This window comes from Fundulus heteroclitus, unplaced genomic scaffold (genome assembly GCF_011125445.2).
Source record: "Fundulus heteroclitus isolate FHET01 unplaced genomic scaffold, MU-UCD_Fhet_4.1 scaffold_59, whole genome shotgun sequence".
In the NCBI taxonomy this organism is placed as follows: domain Eukaryota; kingdom Metazoa; phylum Chordata; class Actinopteri; order Cyprinodontiformes; family Fundulidae; genus Fundulus; species Fundulus heteroclitus.
Window position 1 is genome coordinate 1,228,176 of NW_023397022.1, and position 21,635 is coordinate 1,249,810.

At 45.0% G+C, this 21,635-nt stretch overlaps 1 protein-coding gene across 1 annotated transcript in view; it reads right to left on the reverse strand.

Annotated features, from left to right (window-relative positions):
- Window positions 1–21,635, reverse strand: part of myo15b (myosin XVB) — a 456,255-nt gene that overhangs the window by 409,534 nt on the left and 25,086 nt on the right. The gene's annotated exons all lie outside the window — the stretch shown is intronic.

Below are 21,635 nucleotides of genomic sequence, written 5' to 3' on the forward strand. Positions count from 1 at the left end.
AAGTTGCTCCCACTTGTTAATTGAGTGGCAGTGCCTACATAAGTAACCAGAAAGCACCTCTGAAGCCTAGGCAGTAATCACAGTCCTTGTGAACATGTAGTTACATTTCTCTGGGTGCAGGGTAGCTTTAGCGAGGATTTTCGGTAATGTACGTGGGCCCGATGCAGAACGACCGCTAGGGCTAATGACAGACCCCGCTAGCAAACTGCGTTTGTAATGGTTCTGGTGGATACAGTTGACGTAAAGAAAAAAATAACAGCTGACATTCTCTGCACAGCGAACAAAACGTAAACGCGCAGCCGCACACTCACAGCACAGAACAGTGGAGGCGTGGAAAAACTTATCAGTGATGATCCACTCCTGCCTGAAATTTTCATTCCGCGTTCATGCCGGTTGTCATTTCGATTTCTGTAGCCGATGAAATCAAGGGCGCGGACGACCATAGGGAGATCAAACTTGCACATTGTGAACTGTCCGTGTGCTGTGGTAGATTGCAAATTGCAGAGAAATAATACAGGGCAAGAAGCGATCTAGCCGGGGCGGAGTCTGTGGGACAGGCTAATAAATGCAGTAGCTTTTAGCTTGTAGCAGAGCTCCGAAAGTTAAGCTGTGAAATCCTCAGCCCAGCCCGAGGGCGTCTCAGCCCAGCCCAGTGCCTGGCGATCAACCGCTAGCTAAAAAACTGCACAATTATGCGTTTTATATTATGTCGCCAGTAAGCAGCATGAGAAAACTGGAAAAAATGGCTTTGCAGCTCACAGTGATTAGCACCATTAGCACAATGGAGTTGCATCACATTAAATGAGTTTTGCATAGAACACCCCCACCTCTGTAATTTCGAGTTAAGTTTTTTAGCGTAAAAGTACACACACAAAATAAACATTCAGTCTGACTCAAAGTAGTTATGTTAAAACATGGTGAGATTTGAACCCCGCCGAAAAGCGCGGCAAATTATAACTAGCAAATGTGTTAAGAGCAAATAACCGATGACACTTCGACGTTAAACACAGTTCACTGTTTCAAATTTAAGGTAGAAAAAGTTTTAAATATTTTTACACCGTTTATTTAATGTTTGGTTATGGTGAGGCAGCATACTTACTGTTTTATCCGAATCTCGTTGAAGGTCGAGAAGAAATGGTGGTCGGTTCCGGAGATGCAGAATCCGTCCTGGGCAAAGCTTACGTAATGACGTTAGACGTAAAGCTGCATTAAACTTAATTGTTTTACTTAGACTCAAAGTAAAAAGTTCGTTTGAGATAAAATGCGTGACTGTTAAGTTAATTGAACTCATGAAAATAAGTTGTCATAACTAAAGCAAAAGAATTAAGTGAGGTTAATGTAAATAAGTCCATAACATGAACTAAAGCCCAAATACTCTTTTTAGAGTGTAGAAGTTTGTCTAAATTGTTCTTTTTCAGCTGTGGTTTGATAATTGCTGTTTTTAGGGACTGGGGAAAAACACCTGACAGAAGGGACGTGTTTATTATCTGAGTCAACTCAGACGCTATGACAGGCAAAACTTTCAACGTCGAGGCAGCAGGAGGAGGAACTTAGCTGCTGAATGATCTCCTCTAAGCTTTTGTAGTTTTGTTAGGATATCAACGAGGTCAAGTGGAACGAGCTGTTTATCCCAGAACTGCATGGCACGCTTAGATGGCACCGACCCAAAAAGATTGGCACATGTCTATCAGATAACACCCCGGAGGTGACACAGTTTCTCTGCTGATGTCACAGTTTGAATGTGTACAGCCCTTGTATGGGTGTGTACCTAGATACCTATATAATGTTTGTGTGATGAGAAATCGGGGCTTCCTGCCGATCAGGAGCCCATCAGAGCTGGTGTGACTGTAACTGTTTCTCTGTCTTTACGTAGATAAAATATAACTAAAAGTATACTTGTCTGTTTTATGCGTCCTACATTCAAGGTAATAAGTAAGTGGGGGTCGCCTGACTGGGTAAAACGAGCTGGGTCCACCGAGGGTGTTTCACCGTAGACGCGGCACGGTGAAACAATAACAGTTTATTTGGCTGAATTGAGACATTTTGTCAGGATAAGTCTGCACTCGCAAAGAAAATTGTAGTTTGGAGAAGTCAACGTTGGGGAAGCTGCTGCAGTCGCACGCAAGCTGACTGACACTCTGGAGGTTTTTTGGGGTGGGGGATGAGTAGACAGTCTTAGCTTACCTGGTCTAACATAAAAATTAAATAATGTGCTCATAGGAACCTGAAACAGGCTTACTTAATTAGTTGAGCCCTAAATTGTTGATGTGCCTTTTTGGAAACGAACCCAAGGACATCTGGCATGCAAACACATTGACAGTTATCTCCCCTGAAGCCAAGCTCTTAGTCTAATTGTGACGTGGATCCTGGAAGACAAAATGGGCTAATCAACCAATCCTGAAGCTGTAAACATCTCTCTGGTTTTTAGAATAAATTTGTTAAAATATAGTTTCTATTTCAATAGTTACTTATTACTATAGAAGTCTACAAATTGAAAACACCACTCTAATCAGGCAAAGAAGCTGGGTGATCGCAACTAGAGGTGGTCAATTCTTAATGTTGTGCTATATTAAAGACATGACGAAATAATTGATGTCAGATTGAATTCTGACCATATACCATGGAGGAGGGGCCAGAAGGAAATCCACCACCCTGCTGCAAAGACAGTCTCTCAGCAGGGTGATTACTGTAAAGCACCCCCCCACCCCACCCCACATACAAAGTCAGAGCACTCCTAGCAGAGACCCAGTCTATTCCTGCAAGCTACATGGAACAGCAGAGTCTGCTCTACCTCCCTGGGGTTGCCAGGTGGCTCACTAGCCACCTCTGCAAGCCACCACAGACTCCCAGTCTTCACTTCTGACCAGACTCACTTCTCTCAGACCACTTTTCTCCTGAAGCAGTCTAGGACAAAGCTACTTCTTCACCTTCTTCTGCCTGAGACAAAAGGAGGAGAGGGAGATGTGCCTGAACCACGATGGACCCTCCCAGGGCCTGAAAGACGCACAAGAACCAAAGGGAAAGGTTACATATGGTGTCTTTAAACAAAGGGGCTAACGGAGATAGCTCATGCTAGCATCCCGTTCCATGGCATTGCTGATATGGTTCAAGTGTGTTTTATGGTTATAACAAACATTACCTCCGCAGGGGTTTCATACATTGATGGGATATTAACGTTTGTTATCCGGCCACTCATTATGACTAAAATAAAAGCCGAAGCTTTTAAAATCAGCGCAGAAAATCCGCTAGCCAAATGCTTTGCGCCCCAAACATGAAGTCAGTAGGAAGTGACGTCGGCAGCAAGACGACCTTCAAAGTAAAATCCTCTCAAATAACCCCTCTTTTTAACTGCTACACATGACCCAAACACATATATGTGAATCATTCTAAGCAAATTATATACTTAACACCCTAACACAACACACGTTCCATTCCAGTAAATACACTCTATCATTATATGAATGCACTTACAAGATGTAATCATAGTACAAAGTGCAGCAATAATGTGCATATTCACCAATACATTACATTGGTAATACACTTTTTTTCCCCAAGATGGCGCTGCGCACGCAGCAGCTCGTTACGTCAGCTCTGTCTTCTCTTTTCCTACTTTATCTTTTTTATAGTGTTTTTTTGGATTGTGCTTCTATCAGTATATACCGTATCTGGTCTTCTGTACATACATACATACACAGAGAAAGCCATTTTTTGGGACTGTGGTGCTGAGCTTTCTCTTACAATTGGCACTTTTTGACGCTGCAATGGGAGACCCCTTTGTCCGCAACTCCGAACATCCCATTGTCTACATGCGGGACCAGCTCCTCGGACTATGGTACTCTATACGTAGTGGCCCTGCTCCCCATCACGCTGAGGGACCAGACATCTCCGCAGACATATGGAGAAAACAGAGAGGCTGTGGGGTGGCAGGAAAAAGCGGAGGAAAAAATATTTACTATCTGTTGTCATGGGAAACATAGGATCTCTCCACAACAAGTCTGAGGAGCTCGCAGCACTAACTCGTTTCCAGAGAAAGTACAGGGACGCTAGTATCATGTGCTTCACGGAGACTCAGTGGTTTCCCTGGACGACTTTAAACTCATCCGTGCGGACAGGACTTTGACGAAGAGTGTAAAGAAGAGAGGAGGGAAGCAGTGACCAGGCTGCAGACACAGCACGCCCGTGCTCTCCTGCTCATCACCGTAGACTTCAATCGAGCCTCCCTTCGTTCCCCCCTCCCCATGTACAACAAGGGGCAATAAAACTCTGGACCTTTTATACGCTAATATTAGAGACGCCTACACCTCCTCCCCCTCCCCCCACTCGGACTTTCGGATCCCAACCTTGTCTACCTGCTCCCCCATTATATACCAATGGTGAGAAGGAAGCAGCGCAGTAGAGGTCAGTGAAAGTTTGGTCAGAGTAGGCCACTGAGAGACTGAGGGATTGTTTCAGAACCACAGACTGGAGCAGGTTCCAAAGCTCTCATGGTGATGATATCAGTGGCCTGCCTGAATGTATCACTGACTACATGACCTTCCGTGTGGAGAGCATTGTGCCTACACAACGGCTACGGTGCTTTCCAAACAACCCCCCTGGGTGACCCCTGAGCTGAAAGTCCTCCTGAACCAGAAGAGGTGGGCTTTTAATTCAGGGGACAGAGAGGAGCAGCGTAGAGTTTAGCGGGAGCTCCAATGGAGGATCAGGGTGGCAAAGAAAGACTATAGGAGGAAGATGGAGGAGAAGCAGCTGCAAAACAACTTCAGGGATGTGTGGAGAGGTCTCAAGAACATCTCCGTATTTGGGCAGAGGACCAGCAGGGCTGCAGACTGTAACACCAAGTCTGCGGATGAGTTAAACAGGTTCTTCAACCGGCTTGACTCCCCCCACACTCACCCCCTCCCTGACCTCAAATCTCCACACGTCTCCAAACCCCAGCCCCCCAGAGACCTACCCCTCCTCCTGCCGCCACTCTCACCAGCCCCCGACCCATCCACACCTTCAGTCCTGCCCACAGAGACGCCAAGGAACCAGCCCACTTTAGACCAGTCACCCTGACATCCCATCTGATGAAGACCATGGAGCGCCTCATCCTTGCACACCTAGCACCGTGGTGAGCCCCACTTTGGACCTGCTGCAGTTTGGACGCTATCATCTACCTGCTGCAGCGGACACTCATCCACCTGGAGACCACTGGGAGCACTGTGAGAGCCATGTATTTTGACTTCTCCAGTGCTTCTAACACCATCAGACCGACGCTGCTGATAGGGAAGCTGGAGGACGTTGGAGTGGACAAACATTTTGCACCTGGACATCAACTACCTCACTGACCGCCCTCAGTACGTGTGGCTACATGGCTATCAGTCAGAGGTGAAAGTCTGCAGCACTGGGGCCCCCCAGGGCACCGTTCTGGCTCCATTTCTTTGCACCCTCTACACCTCAGACTTCACCTACAACACGGACAGCTGCCATCTTCAGAAGTTCTCTGATGACTCGGCCATTGTGGGCTGTGTGTCTGAGGGGAATGAGCTGGAGTACCGGTCGGTCATCATGAACTTTGTGGACTGGTGTGAGAAGAACCATCTGTGCTTAAACACCAGAAAGACCAAGGAGATGGTGATTGACTTCAGGAGAAGACCCCCACCCCACTCACCTGTGAACATCCAGGGGCAGAACATAGAAACTGTGGAGTTTCAAATACGTGGGTGTTCACGCCAACAATAAACTTCACTGGACTCATAACACAGACGCTCTGTACAAGAAGGGCCAGAGCCGCCTCCACCTCCTCAGGAGGTTGAGGTCCTTTGGCGTGAGCAGGCCCCTGCTTAAGACTTTTTATGACTCTGTGGTGGCTTCAGCACTCCTCTATGCTGTCGTCTGCTGGGCTTCTGGGAACGGAGAGCGGGACAGAAAGAGGTTGAATAAGCTGGTGAGGAAGGCCACTTCTGTCCTGGGCTGCGCTCTGGACTCAGTGGAGGAAGTTGCGGAGAGGAGGGTGTTGTCCAAGCTCACATCCATCATGGACAACACCTTCCACCCCCTACATCAGACTGTAGAGGAGCTGAGCAGCTCCTTTAGTGACAGACTAAAGAGCGCTACTGCAGGTCATTCATCCCTGCTGCTACCAGATTATACAATGCTGCACTACAACTGTTACCATAACTGTAACTATAACTGTAATAACCAACGTGCAATAACTAATGTGCAATTCCATTTATTACACTGTGCAATAATCCTGAAAGAAGTGACTTCTGCTGCTATTACCCTGAGTATATCTCAATACACATGTATATAAGTCACCGTTGTGATGTAATGTAATATGGTTATGGTTTGAACCTGATGAGTTCACGGGCAATATGCCGCCTGGACACTAGAGGGAGACTCTCTAGGTTAAGTGTAGAGTTGTAAGGCAAAGCAGAATGAAGCAATAAAAGAAGTCCTACAAAATGAACACCGAGTCGTCACGCTTGTTTTATTGAACATCACAACATGGTGTCAGAAGCGCGGACATTAAGCAGCGGTCAAGGGACAGTGTGCTATGTCAAGATCCCCTAAGTGACGACGAAGGAGAAAGAAGAGAAGAAAAGTTAACATTAAGCATGGAAGGCGGACAACAAGCACCTGCTGTGCCCGGTGGGGAGAGAGTTGCTAACACTATCCCAACTGCGACGTTTACTATCAAGCCTCCGGAAGCCTTTGACTTTGCTAAAACACACGAATGGGAAAAATGGATTCGGCGGTTCGAGCGTTTCAGACTGGCAAGTAATTTGAACAATTCCTCCGAGGCAAATCAAGTTAACACATTAGTCTACTGCATGGGTGATGAGGTTGACAACGTGCTACGCGGGTTAGAACTAACTACTGAGCAGTGTCAGCAATACAGTGCAGTAAAGAAAGGATTCAATAAATATTTCGTCCCAAAGAAAAATGTGATTTATGAAAGGGCCAAGTTTAATAAAAGAGTGCAGCAGCCTTCAGAAACAGTGGATGTATTCCTCACGGCACTTTATGCTCTAGCGGAGAGCTGTGAGTATGGCGAACTGCATGATGAACTTTTGCGAGACCGTTTGGTTGTTGGACTTAAAGATTCGAGACTGTCAGAGAAAATGCAGCTCGACCGGGAACTCACTATCACGAAAGCGATCACCATGGCTAGGCAGTCAGAGGAAGTTAAGCGGCAGCAGACTGACTTGAGGGGAGAGTTGAGTGCTGCTAGTAAAGTGGCTGTAGATGCACTGAACAAGACCAGAGGAAAGCCGTTGAACGCAAAGCACTTTAAACCAAAAGGACAGACACAGGGTAATCAAAAATTTAATAAAATGGTGCAGAGTGCAACAGACCATAAAACATGTCACAAATGTGGAAAATCACCACCTCATTCTGCTGTGCTGAATGCTACAACTGTGGCAAAAGAGGACACTATGGGAGAGTGTGTAGACTGGCCAACACAGTGAATGAGCTTGCAGAGGACATGGATGGATTTTTCCTAGGAGTGGTGTCTTCTAGCGATGAGCCATGGATAGCTGATATAGACTTAAATGGCAGCAAAGTAACTTTTAAAATAGATACTCGTGCCCATGTAACAGCCATACCCGATCAAGTATATAAAACTCTCCTGCACAGAGACGAAAAGCTGAATGGGGCCCCGAAACAACTTTATGGTCCTGGTGGTGCGAAACTGACGGTCCTGGGGTCAGCCACCGAAACACTCACTTATAAAGAGAGTAGCATCACGGAGAAAATATATATTGTCAAAGATCTGCACATGGGTCTATTGAGCAGGCCAGCTTCACTGAGACTTAAACTGGTAGCCAGAGTTGACACTATAGACCAAGAGACAGTAAGGATGACATATCCTAAACTCTGCGATGGACTTGGGCTGGTCCAGAAGCCCTACACTATAAAACTCAAGCAGGATGCCAAACCTTTCTCTCTTAAAGTACCACGGCGAGTACCACTGCCTCTCATGGAGAAGGTGAAACAGGAGTTAAAGAGAATGGAAAAACTTGGTGTCATCAGTTGTGTCGAGACACCAACAGAGTGGTGTTGTGGCATGGTTGTAGCTCCCAAAAAGAATAAAGACGAAGTCCGAATCTGTGTGGACCTGAAACCTTTGAACCAGTCGGTGTGCAGGGAAAAGTTCATTTTGCCGTCTGTTGAACACATCCTAGGTATGCTCACAGGGGCCTGGTACTTCTCAAAGCTCGACGCAAATATGGGCTTTTGGCAGATATCACTGGCCAAAGAATCAACTCGCTATACCACCTTTATTACGCTGTTTGGGCGTTACCACTTCAACAGGCTACCCTTCGGAATAAGCTCCGCCCCCGAGCATTTCCAGAATAGGATGACATCAGAAGTCACAGCAGGCTTGGAGGGTGTAGTCTGCCATGTAGACAACATCCTCATCTGGGGAGCTACGATGGAGCAGCACGACGCTAGAGTTCATGCAGTCCTGGAGCGAGCAGAAAAGGTGGGTGTCACACTCAACATGTCAAAGTGCGAGTTTGGGAAACGAGAGGTGAGGTTTTTAGGGCATATCATCTCAGCGGACGGGGTGAAACCTGACCCTGAAAAAGCAAAAGCGGTACAGGACATGAGAGAGCCAACGAACATAAGTGAGCTGAGGAGCTTCCTTGGAATGGTGAACCAGCTTGGGAAGTTCATCCCTAACCTGTCTGAGAAAGACAAACCTCTAAGAGAACTCCTATCTAAGAAGAACATGTGGTGCTGGGGTCATGACCAGCAGAAGGCGTTCTGCAGTCTAAAACTCGAGCTCACCTCTGCGCCAGTTCTCCAACTGTACAATCCCAACAGTCCACTCAAGATATCAGCAGATGCCTCATCCTATGGGCTAGGGGCAGTGTTGCTGCAAAAAAAGGCAGAGATGTGGTTACCAGTCGTGTATGCTTCCAGGTCGCTGACTGAAACAGAACAGCGATACGCCCAGCTAGAGAAAGAAGCGCTAGCTTTGACATGGGCCTGCAAAAGATTTAGCGATTTCATTCTGGGACTACACTTTGAACTTGAAACTGACTGCTTGGAGGTCAGGCTCTGGATGCTTTGCCCCCACGGATACAGAGTTCAGGATGCGCCTAATGAGGTACTCCTACTCCATCTTTCACACACCTGGGAAAAGCCTCACTTCAGCTGATACTCTCTCACGTTCCCCTCTGAAAAATGCAGTGACCAGAAGTGATAATGAGTTAATGGAGGACACAAATATCTATGTGGAGTCTTTGCTGGAGAACATCCCGACCAGCGATAGATATCTGGCAGAGCTACGTGAAAGGCTACGTGACAATAGCATCTGTGCACAGGTCATGAGATATTGTATGGACGGCTGGCCAGACAAAATCCAGCTACAGGGACCTGTCAAATACTACTGGCACGAGAGGGCAGCCCTGAGCATACATAATGGACTACTCCTGCGTGGCTCAAGGTTAGTCATACCCGCTGACATGAGAAATTATGTGCTCGAGAAAGTACATGAAAGCCACCAGGGGGTAGTGAAATGCAGGGAGAGGGCTAGTCAGACTGTATGGTGGCCTGGGCTGAGTAATCAGATTAGGGAGCTAGTACTTAATTGCAGGGAATGCATCAAGGAGAGAGTTAACCCAAAAGAGCCCCTGATGCCAACCAAACTTCCAGATAGGCCTTGGCAAAAACTAGGTGCAGACCTTTTCATGTTGAGAGAAAAGACTTTTTAGTGGTTGACTACTTCTCTCGATACATAGAGATAGCCCAGCTCCGCCCTACAAGATCTATGGATGTCATTGTTCATCTCAAGTCAATGTTCGCACGCCACGGTATCCCAGAGACCATTATAAGCGACAATGGCCCACAGAAAAAAATAATGAAAAGAGGAAATATTTGAAGGATGTAAAGTTCCAGGGTTATATTATGTTTAGATACAAGGTTTGAATGTTTTCTTTAAAAAAGAGACCACACTGTTATGGGATGTTATGTGGCTATTTGGATATGCGAAAGAAAAGAGTCTAGAGGTTAAATGAATATGTGGATGTGATTGAGACAATGAGAGGAGTGGATAACCTTATGTTAAGAGGAACCTTTAAGGAGCCACAGCTAATGTTCTCTTCAACTTTCAGTAAGGGGGATGTGGTGTAATGTAATATGGTTATGGTTTGAACCTGATGAGTTCACGGGCAATATGCCGCCTGGACACTAGAGGGAGACTCTCTAGATTAAGTGTAGAGTTGTAAGGCAATGCAGAATGAAGCAGTAAAAGAAGTCCTACAAAATGAACACCGAGTCGTCACGCTTGTTTTATTAAACAACACAACAACCGTGAATGTACATGAGACATCCTCTGCCTTATTTCTATTTTGTATTTTTATTCTTATTTTTTTATCTACTTCTTGACATGTGAATTTCTCCAATGTGAGATCAATAAAGCCTATCTTATCTTATCTTAAAATACCTTTCACCCCCAGCACCAGACTATAGAGGAGCTGAGCAGCTCCTTGAGTGACAGACTTATACACCCGGTGTGTAAAAAGGAGCGCTACCGCAGGTCATTTATCCCTGCTGCCATCAGACTTTACAATGCCACTGCACGGTAACCTGATGTAATAACACTGCAATAACTGTGCAATAACTATTTGATACCCTGGGCAATAACCTGTGCGATAATCCTGTACTATAAGATCCTTCACCTATTTTAATCTACTTATTTAACAAACCAGACACAGCGCTGTTTTTTACCTGCCACCACTTAGATATATACACCTTAAATCTCTTCTTTTTTATTTTATTATTTTCCCTAATAATAAAATGTTTGCACTGTATATACTTCATGCACCTTTTCCTCCTTTGTGCACTTTCTGTTGCTTATAAGAGCCTATGTCACAAGTAAATCTCTCCATTGTGAGATCAATAAAGTTCTATATCATCTTATCTTATCTTATATGAAGCTCAAAAGTAAACTAAATTAACCTTTGTCATGGTTGAGTTTTGGTTTGGCTTTGTTTTTCTGTTATTTTCATTTTTTCATCTCTTTTGGGTTAGGTTTGACTTTATTTATTGTTAGTTTTCAGTCATCAGTTATTTTCTGTCAATTTTCACTTCACCTCCTCAGCAGTCAGTCACACCTGATAATAATTTACCAGTCAATTAGCCAGACCCTTGTTCCACCTGTGAAGTGTTCTATTTAAACCTGCCTCTGCCTTCAGTTCAGCACTGGGCTGTCATCATTCCACACCTCTCCATGCCAGTCCCCGGTTTGCCTTGGAAGATTTGTTTTTCTTGTTTAAGGTTAGTCCTGCCAGTTTTCTATAGACTCTTACTTTGCTGTTTGTCCCTGGAGAAGTTCTGCTCTATGTCCTGGTGTCTCCAGAGAACTGCTAACTGGACTAGCCATCCTGGAAAGGCTCTGCTCTGTGCTCTGGTGTCTCTCAAGTTCTGCTAACCTGACTAGCCGCCCTGGAGAAGCTCAGCTCTGTGCCCTGGTGTCTCCAACGAACTGCTAACCTGTTGTGGCTACGGGGCCTGCTAGCCGAGCAGTACTAAGCTTTCCCTGCTGCCTGGATAGTCGTGACTCTCTTTCACTTCAGGTCGTCAGCTCCTGCCATCATCTACATCCCTGACCTTCTGCAGTCCTGAACCTCCGGTCTTCATCACTCATCACCCAGCATACTTCCTTCAATAAAGACTCAAACTTTTAGTTCCGTGTGTGTGTCCTGAGTTCATCGATAAACAAACCCTGACAGCCTTAGCATCCAAAGTAGTCTCACGGTAGTGGTTAGCTTCACAATTAGCATTAGCATTGTTAGCACAGTTTTTAAAACTCAACAAAAACTCCCTCAAATACTATAACATAAAGCACAGTGGCATGAAACAACTAAAATAACCAACATTGTTGTTGGTCCCATTCCAAGACTTTGACAACTGACTCTCTGCCATGTAGCATGTTGTATTAACAAACCAGACAAGCAGCATTCGCTCCTCCAGAAAGTAGTCATCTGCATTGTCCACGGCTTTGCAGCATTCCCACTTACTAAGCATGAAGCGATTAAAGTCTGTCTTGACACTTGCTGCTAAGCACTAGGGCTAATTTGGAGTGACATTAAAGGAAGCAGATTGGACTGATTGTTCAGTACGTCAGAGAGGGAAAAGACAAGGAGCAATCTCTGCACTCTAGATGCAGATATGTGAAGTTGATTCTCACAGAAAAACTGTGTAAGATGTTACATTATTGCTTTGCGTGTATATACTGCACAGGCCAAGCTCTTCACTGTCTGTTTTGGACATTTCTTTTCTGACCAGCTACATGGATAAAGAAGATGCTTGGTGTTATAAATAAAAGCTAAGCGTAATAAATGTATCTAAATGTGAGGCTCTCACACAAACAATCAAGTTCAATATATATATATTTTAGTTTGGAAGCAGAATGAACGGCAAGTTGATACAAACCCACACCACAATGTGGAAAATGTGTATGGAATCGCAGAATTAGACGTGTAAAAATGGAATATAGTAAAACTTTTCAGATTTTGCCCGTGAAACACAAAAACACTCACAGAGGAAGGACAGAAAGCCTGTCTGAGCTTACTCAAAGCTGCATGCTGCTGTAACACTAATATCCAAAGCAAAACATTTTATTTATAAAGAGGACAATAATTCTTTCTGCAGGTTATGCGCACATATAAAATATTGGAACAGCAAAGACTACGCTATAGAATTAAGAAATGGGGCATTTTAGTACCTCATCCGTCTCCACACAACAGAGCACTAAAACCTTATATTTGAAAAACAAGGTGTACTAAACTTTACAAACTGTGTTTCAAAGACTAGACAAAGACAAATCCAACTGTAAAAGCGTTTGAAACTGCACCAATTTTATCATTGTGTTGTTTTAGAATTTATGGACATATCGATAATAAGACCCAACTTCTGTTCAGCCAAGGTTAAACGTTTTACTCAAATGTCGAAAATGTTGTAAAAATTCAGAAAGAAAGAATATTTGATTCTGTTAAAAAAGAAAACTGTATTTTAGTATGTGAAGTGCTATATGTGTTATATTAATCAACAGTGAGGTAAAATGAGAAGCCCCTGATATCTTACCTGCAGCAGATAATTAAGTTCAACTTCATGGAAGTTGACATAATCAACTAACACATCATTATACATACATTTTTTATTAACATCTTGTATTATGTCTTTTAAATTGTGACATTTACAGCAGACCCTGTTAAAACATTTAGCTTTTCCATGATGATAGAGTAGTGTTAAGATTTTTTCATATTTAATGCAGTTTCTTCATTAAACTCCACAACTGTTTTTCAGCCATTCCTCATCCTTATAAATTACTTTAATTCATCTATATAACCTTTTTCTCTCAGTTTAGTTTAGTAATCTTTTTAACCTCTGTGAGGCAGAACTGAAAAGTGCTTTACAAATAAAGTTTATTTGGCTGATACTGCAGGCCAGAGACTAACTTGTGATAACAGAAACTCACTTCCAAAATCTTAAGCCACCCTTTTAATGTATAGTTTATTGGGAAATAATGTCTGGATATTTGTGCAAAATTGAATGAAGAAAGAACAAGAAACAGCAGTAAGCACCAAGAAGTTAAACAGCTACAATCATTTTTCAACAACGATGGAGAGACTGTGCAGAAAGCTTAATTTTAAACTGATTGTGAGCCTTGATGGTAACGATCCATGAAAAAGTTATAATTATGTAAAAAGGGGAGAGAAACATTTCACACATAAATGTCTTTGTCGTTTTCACAGTGTGCTGAAGACATTGAAGGTTACTTTTCCTTATTGCAGATCTATTTGTAGCCTTCTGTCTGGGTTAGACCATTTGCTGTTTTTTTGGGGGCAAAAACACAAGAATAAATGTAATATTCTGAGTTCTGTTATGGTTTATGTTAGTTTTAGTTTTTCCTTCTCTCTCCTGTCTTTTATTATCTGGCTGTTTTGAGTTCTGTCTTGTCTGATTTCTTGTTTAGATTAGTGTTTACTGTTGTAGTTTATTCTGTTATGTCTTCAGAAGTTTCTTAGTTTTTGGTTTGGTTTTTTTATCTGTTCTTGTTTTTGAGCCTTAGCACTGATGTCTGGTCTAATTACTTACTCTGCACACCTGCCTAACTCCACCTCTGCTGCAATCACCTCTCACCGGTTTCACCTGATTCCACCTTCATATAAACTGCTGAGACCAGACATCAGTGCCAGGTTGTCCTGTTGAGTATGGGTGAGTCTCCTCCTGTGAATTCTGTATGTTGGTTTGCTTTTTGGATTTTGACCCCTGTTTCTCCAGTAACCTGAGCCACTCTGTCCTGTCTGTTCCTGCCTTGTCTGCCCTGCTCATTGGTTTATTTTTTGTGCCATCTTTTTGTTCTACAGTCTGTTTGGATTTTTCCCGTTTTTTGAGTTGGTTATTAAAGAGGTTTTTTTTTTTTTTAAGAAACCTCTGCTGGTCTGGCTGAATTCTGGGTCCTTATCCTCTGAACATTACAATAAAATCATGATTTAAAAAAATTATTACTCCAATAAACATTAGTAAATATTTTACCATTGATTAGGTTGTAGAGAAGGCTGTAATCATCGGAAAGGGTTCCATTCTTGGATTTTGTGATTAAAAAAATACCCTTTGAAAACATACAGTATGCACATTAAACATTTTTTTTTTTGTAAAACGTTTCATTTTTCAATGTAGAAAATTTAGCAGCCGTCGGGCGAAAGAAAAAGCTTCACTTCAAGTTTTTCTGAGGACTCCTTCATTATCTAAGGAACCAAACAAGGAGCCCCACAGAAAGAACACACAAACCACTTATTTTTCATAAGCTATCCATTACAAGCAGGGCCGGTTCTAGCCCTTTGGTTGCCCTAGGCGAGATTGAGTTTTGCGCCCCTCCCCCTCACTTTTGCCGTGCGAAATACTAGTACTGTTTTCAGCATCTGTTTAGTGCTTCATTGAGTTGTGTTTACAGTTCCACAAAGAGTGCTGTGCGGTGAATTGTGCCTACAGTTGTGCAAAGTGTGTGTTACAAAATTGCAAATTGAGTGCAAAGCAGTGTTTGTTCTTTTAGTTTTGTGAACTCAGTGAGTGGATTTGCTATAAGTATTAATAGTTTTAGAAATTGTGCTATAAGAATCAAGGGTTGTGTTTAAGCATTCAGAAAAAACTGTAACTTAGCATGGAGTGATGCATAGACAACAAATACCAGAAAAGGTTTCAGAACCTTTTCTTTTTTATTATTCTAAATAATTTATTACACACTCAAAGTTAGGACTGTGCAAAAACACTCTTAACCATCTGTAAGGACACTTAGGTAAAGTATAACTAATAAACTGAATTTTGATGATTATTTGTACATCCATTTTGAATACTCAATGCAGATAATCACTACAAAATATTTTATTTATATTAGTATCCTCCACCCATTCTCAAGCTAATAATATAGCACATAATTCTGTTAGATTAGATGTTCTTTTTGAAATAATCGTTGTCAGAATCACTAGTTGCTATAACTGCTATACTAGTTGCTTCACTCTTTGTCTTTTTATTTTCATGTATCTATGTCTACATGTGTTGTCTTTTACTTTCCTGTATCTGTTTATTCACTTGTGTGTAAATGCACCCCAGCAATCAAAAAAATTTGTTATGAGAAATTTTACCTTTCCTTTTTTTTTTTTAGATGCTGCTAGCAGAGCTGGAGAAAATAAAAACTAAGCAGGTTGATGCAGCATAAGAGCCTCGATCACTGACAAGTTAATTTGTGAAACCAACAAAAGATGATGCCATCAATCTCTCATTCAGTCGATTTTCAAAAAGACCATGAAATCATTTTATTAGTATTTGCTTATATTACATAATAACCACAACAATTTTGTTTACATGCATGTTTTAGATTTTTTTTCTTTCAGCTTGGGTATTTCTTTTTTAACTGCCAACAGGTGACCTCTAATGGTAAAGTCATCTTCATGTCCTGGGGGTGGGAAGTGTGCCCTTACACAGCTGACTGCACACGAGGGTATCACAGCCCTGGTATCTTTGCCTAAATAGTCCCAACACCATCTCACAAATTGTCTATAGGCTATATGCTTATACTGTTGCTTGTATTGGGATCAAGCAACCTGCAATGTCCAAACATTTAGACACACCGCCTCCATGCCAGGATGGTCTGTGCCAGGGATTTGTCCATCCATCTCCTCTCTGGCTTCTTCAATCTTAGCAACAACCAAGCTGATTTCCTGGCAACAGATGCACTCTCTCACAGAATCCATTATTGGCAGTGAGAACAGGAACACCTAAAAAATAAGATTGATTGATTGATTGTATATTTGTATATGAATTACACACCATAACTGATTTGCTAAATTCACTATTAATGCATTTATGGTAAGTTGAAAATGGATTTACATTTCAGGAAATATTTAGGCCTCAATATTACTCAGTGTATATTTTTGATAAATTATTTTTGACTTTTGTTATGCTAGTATGTAGGTAGGCTAAATATTAATGTACAGATACTGTTTTTAAAATGTTGTCAAGTGATTCTTTATGATAAGTAGCACCTCATCATTGGGCCTAACAAGGCCACGGCATAAATTAATTTTTAGTTGTGAATAAATGCTCATTCATTTTAGTGATACATTTTGTCCTTATCTCTTTATTTAAGATAAGATAAGATAGACTTTATTGATCTCACAGTGGAGAAATTCACGTGTCACTTCGGCTCAATAAAAGTGACAAAAGTTGGAAAAAGACCGATTATCTTGGTGTTTCAAATAACACAAAACAGCGCAAGAAGACCTCGCTTATTTATTATTATTTTATAATTTTGTAGACAGCTGCCGATTAAACTAATGTTACAACCTTGATATGATTATATGCGTTGTTTTACCGAAAAATCAATTATAAGCGCCGTGAAAACGGCTGCAATGCGCGCTCCCGACAAAGCAGGGGGGGGGGTAGATTTTGACAGGGGAACTGAATTTTGCACAACACCGGCATTTCAGTCAATAACTGTCTATGGTGCCTAAAAGAAAATTATGTCAACATACGAAAAAATATTTGAACTGTGTAGTTAAAAGAAAAAACTTGTCCTACCATTCATCTAATCTCCACTCATTGTCCGACTCGCTGTTGTTCGTCCGCTGCCTTCTCTTGATCTGAAACGTCTGGGTCGAATATGTGAGGCTCCAGACACAATTATTCTTCCTCCCATACATCAGAATGATCTCCTGGTAGGAATTGCTCGGTTGAAGTAGAAATTTCGCTTTCAGATTTCTCGTTATGGCTCTCGCATGTAGTGCTGTAATCCGCCGTGTTGAGATGAACGCTCCCGTTCTGACGTCACGACTTCCGGGTTGGAGGGCGCTTGAAAAGTGATCAGAATCTTTTCCGATTTTCTCTTAAATGTGAAAAAGAAAAGAAAAAAATTCGGTGGTATATTTATTTGTTCGTATTTTGCTATATATAAACGTAAGGTTAAGTCAAACTGATGTACGCTTCATAACCGGTTTAATTCGCTTTTTTTTCTAATTCTATGATTAATGGGAAGTAAGCCTAAGGACGCCGCTAGAGGGCGCCCCCAACACATTTGTCGCCCTAGGCAATTGCCTAGCTCGCCTATAGCAATCGCCGGCCCTGATTACAAGGATTATATTGCTAGGGTTTTGCTCAGTGTTTCCTCACCTTATAGAACGTTCCCTTCAAAAAAAACCTAAAAGAATAAAAAGAAAATGGTCAAAACAACGTATTAGTATTTTTAAACGGATATATTAAAATTAAAGTAAATCCTACTATAGTTCAATGGTGTTAAAACGAAAGTTACGTATGTAACTACGGTTCTATGAATCCCGGATGACCGCCAGAGGCGGTGCTGAAAGCACTGAATGTTCCCTTCGGGCATGCGCAGTTCGAGTAATTATACCAACAGAGTCACACCTGTGACGCCGGATGACCACTCGGAGGCTATATAGCCTGCTGTCATCCTTGGCTCTGTTCCTACAGAATCTTCTCGCAGAAGCAAGGATTCTGAGTGACAGAGAAGCTCTGGCGGTCATCCGGGATTCATAGAACCGTAGTTACATACGTAACTTTCGTTCTATTTCATCCCTCCTGACCGCCAGAGGCGGTGCTGAAAGCACTGAATGACTAATGCCAACTATGTCACAAGGAATCCTGAGCACATACCTCACTGAGAGGGCCCAGCAGAACCTTGTAAAAGGACCTGACCCAGTGGATGAGGGACAGTCACATTGACGTTGTAGAACCTCGTGAAGGTGGTCGGGGAAGCCCATGATGCAGCAGCACATATTGCTTCCAGAGGGACCCCTCTCAAAGCCGCCCAGGAAGCAGAGACGCTCCTGGTGGAATGTGCCCTCACCCTGACTGGCAGGGAGTGGCGACCTACAGCGTAGGCGTGGCAGATGGCACTCACTATCCAATGAGACAGACGCTGCTTGGAAAGAGGGTAGCCTAACCTCGGACCCCCATAACACAGAAAAAGCTGGTCTGAGCGTCTTAGACTTGCGGTGGCAGAAATATATGCTTCCAATGCCCTTACTGGGCACAATAACTCAGACCCCTCGGTTGCACCTGACTGGGGCTGAAACCGAGCCAACTGCAATGGCTCGTTACGGTGAAAAGGAGACAACACCTTAGGCACAAATGCAGTATTAGGCCACAGGGTAACACCGGAGTCATCTGAAGCCCACCTGATACATGTAGGGCTGACAGAGAGAGCATGTAACTCACTGACTCTCTTAGCCGACACGATAGCCAACAGAAAGGCGGTCTTGCAAGAAAGCCACTTGAGGTCCGCTTGTGCCAAAGGCTCGAATGGAGGATGGCACAGGGCTGCAAGAACCAATGGTAGGTCCCAATCGGGCACTCGTGGAGCCGGCAGCGGGCGTAACCTACGAGCACCGCGCAGAAAAAGAGAGACCAGATCATGGCGCCCTACTGTACGGTCGTCGACAGGTAGGTGACGACATGAAATTGCCGCAACATACACCTTAAGGGTCGAAGGAGAGCGGCCCTTATCAAGGAGAGACTGGAGGAACTCCAGAATTGTGGGCACCGAGCAGGTAACCGGATTCTCATTGTGGGCAGAGCACCACTGAGAAAAAAGACGCCATCTGTTGTCATACTGCAGCCTAGTGGAGGGCGCCCTAGCACTCAAAATGGTGTGTCTGACAGGTTCTGAACACCCAGTCAGCCTCCCAGGGGCCAGGCCCACAGCTGGAGACGTTGAGGGTTGGGGTGCCATATCTGTCCCCCCAACTGAGACAGCAGGTCCCTCCTTGTTGGAAGACGCCATGGAGTACTGAGACACAGACTCCGAAGCAGCGGGAACCATGGGCGTGCTGGCCAGAACGGAGCTACCAGCAACACCCTGTGGCCTCCCTCGAGAACCCTCCGTAGAGTAGGCCAAATCAGCGAGAGGGGTGGAAAGGCATACAGGAGAACCTGTGGCCATGGATGAGCCAGCGCATCCTGGCCCAGTGCGCCCCCGACCCCTGTCAGGGAATACCATAGGGGGCACTGGGTTGACTCCTCTGTGGCAAACAGATCTACCTCTGCCTGGCCAAAGAGGTTCCAGATCTTGCGCACTACGTCGCGGTGAAGAGACCACTCTCCCGGAGCAGGTGCCTGGCGGGATAGAGAGTCTGCAACCTGGTTCTGCCGCCCTGGTAGATATGCTGCGCGCAGGGTGGACAGACGGGGAAACGCCCATTCCAGGAGATCCCTGGACACCTCCAGGAGACGTGCTGACCTGGTGCCTCCCTGGTGGTTGATATGGTAAACAACAGAGGTGTTGTCCGTTCGAACCAACACATGCCGTCCTTCTAGGTGGGGCAGAAGGCATCTGAGGGCCATGTGCACAGCCCGCAGCTCCAGCACGTTTATGTGCTCGGTGCGCTCCCTTGGTCCCCAGAGACCCCGAACCGCTCTGTGTTGCCACACGGCGCCCCAGCCCTTGGGGCTGGCATCCGTGGTGACCACTTCCCTTCGAGACACCACTAACCCCATTGGAACGCCACAGGACAAGAGGGTCCTGTCCTGCCAATGAGCTAGGGCACGGAGGCACAGCCTCGTCACCATGAGCCTGTGACGTCTGTGCAGCCTGGCATCTAGGTGAAAGCTGTTGAGCCACCGCTGCAAAGGGCGCAGAAGGAGCAAACCCAAGGGCACGACACGAGTGACCAATGTCAGTTTGCCCAGCATTCGCAGGAAGATGCTGTAAGGAAACTGCCTGCCCAGCCTGAATCGACCGACAAACTGGAGTATGTCGTCCACCCTGCGAACAGACGGACGGGCCTTCATGGTAGTGGAGTCCAGATGCATCCCAAGAAAGGTGGTTGTCTGAGATGGAACCAGACAACTCTTTGCAAGGTTGACTTTGAGGCCCAACCGTGACACCTGTAGAAGAAGCCGGGACGTATCCCGAGAGGCAGCTACCTGAGTGGGAGCACAGAGAAGCCAGTCGTCCAGGTATGGCAGAATCCTTACTCCGGAGGCCTGCAGAGGAGAGAGGGCCGCTTTCACGCAACGAGTAAACACCCTCGGGGAAAGGGAGAGCCCGAATGGGAGCACCCGGAATTGCCAATGGCGACCCTGATAAGCAAACCTGAGAAAGCGGCGATGTTCTGCCGCAATAGGTACATGGAAGTAGGCATCTGTCAGATCTACTGACGTAAACCAATCCCCTGCCACGACAGTCTGAAGGACCTCTGCTGTGGTGAGCATGTGGAATGGAAGGACCTTCAGGTACTGATTGAGTCCCCTTAAATCTAGAACGGGGCGAAAACCGCCAGTCTTCTTTGCCACGAGGAAGTACGTGGAATAGTAGCCTCTGGGTTGCCGCAGAGGATCCACAGCCTCGATTGCTCCCTTGGCTAGGAGGGCGGAAAGCTCCTGGTCTAGTGCCAAGGATTTCACCGGGTCGGTGATAATGGTCATTTTGACCCGGCGTGAGAGAGGGGGCCGCCGTCGGAACTGGAGTCTGTAGCCATGGGTTAGGGTGGCAACCACCCATGGATCCACAGAGTGAGCAGCCCAGAAACGTAGCTGCTGATGGGAAAAATGTCTGACGGCTGGCCCGGTGGCGTCATCTTCTATCCCCTCGGCCTCTGGGAGCCCTGGGGGGAGGACGTCCAGGATCTGAGGCCCGGGTCGGTCTAGCTGGGCGGCCGACTGGCCTACGAAAGTCCCTGCTGGGTCTCTGCCGCAGATCACGGGGATAGGAACCACCAGATCCATCACCAGTCTGAGGCCGTGGCCGAACGCTGGGGGTAGTAGCAGGGCGCCCTGAACGCTGAGGAAAGGGGGGTACGCTCCTGCGAAGGCCAGAAAGCTGCTGGCTGGTCTGACGCGCCTGAATAGTCCGCTCCAGTGCCTCCAGGGCAGCTGACCCAAACAACTCCCCTGGCACGACCGGGACACCCCTGAGGGTCCTACGGCAAGCCTCCGTGAGAGGAGACTGTGCAAGCCAGACCTGTCTACGAGCTTGGACAAGGAATGACATGACTCGACCGAGCTCTCTGGTCATCAGCGCAAAGGCCTGCAACGCTGCATCACTAAAGCCAACCGCTGCAGCTGCACCACCAGCATCCTGAACGGATGTAGAGAGGGCGAACATGAGGTGCGCCAGGGAGTTG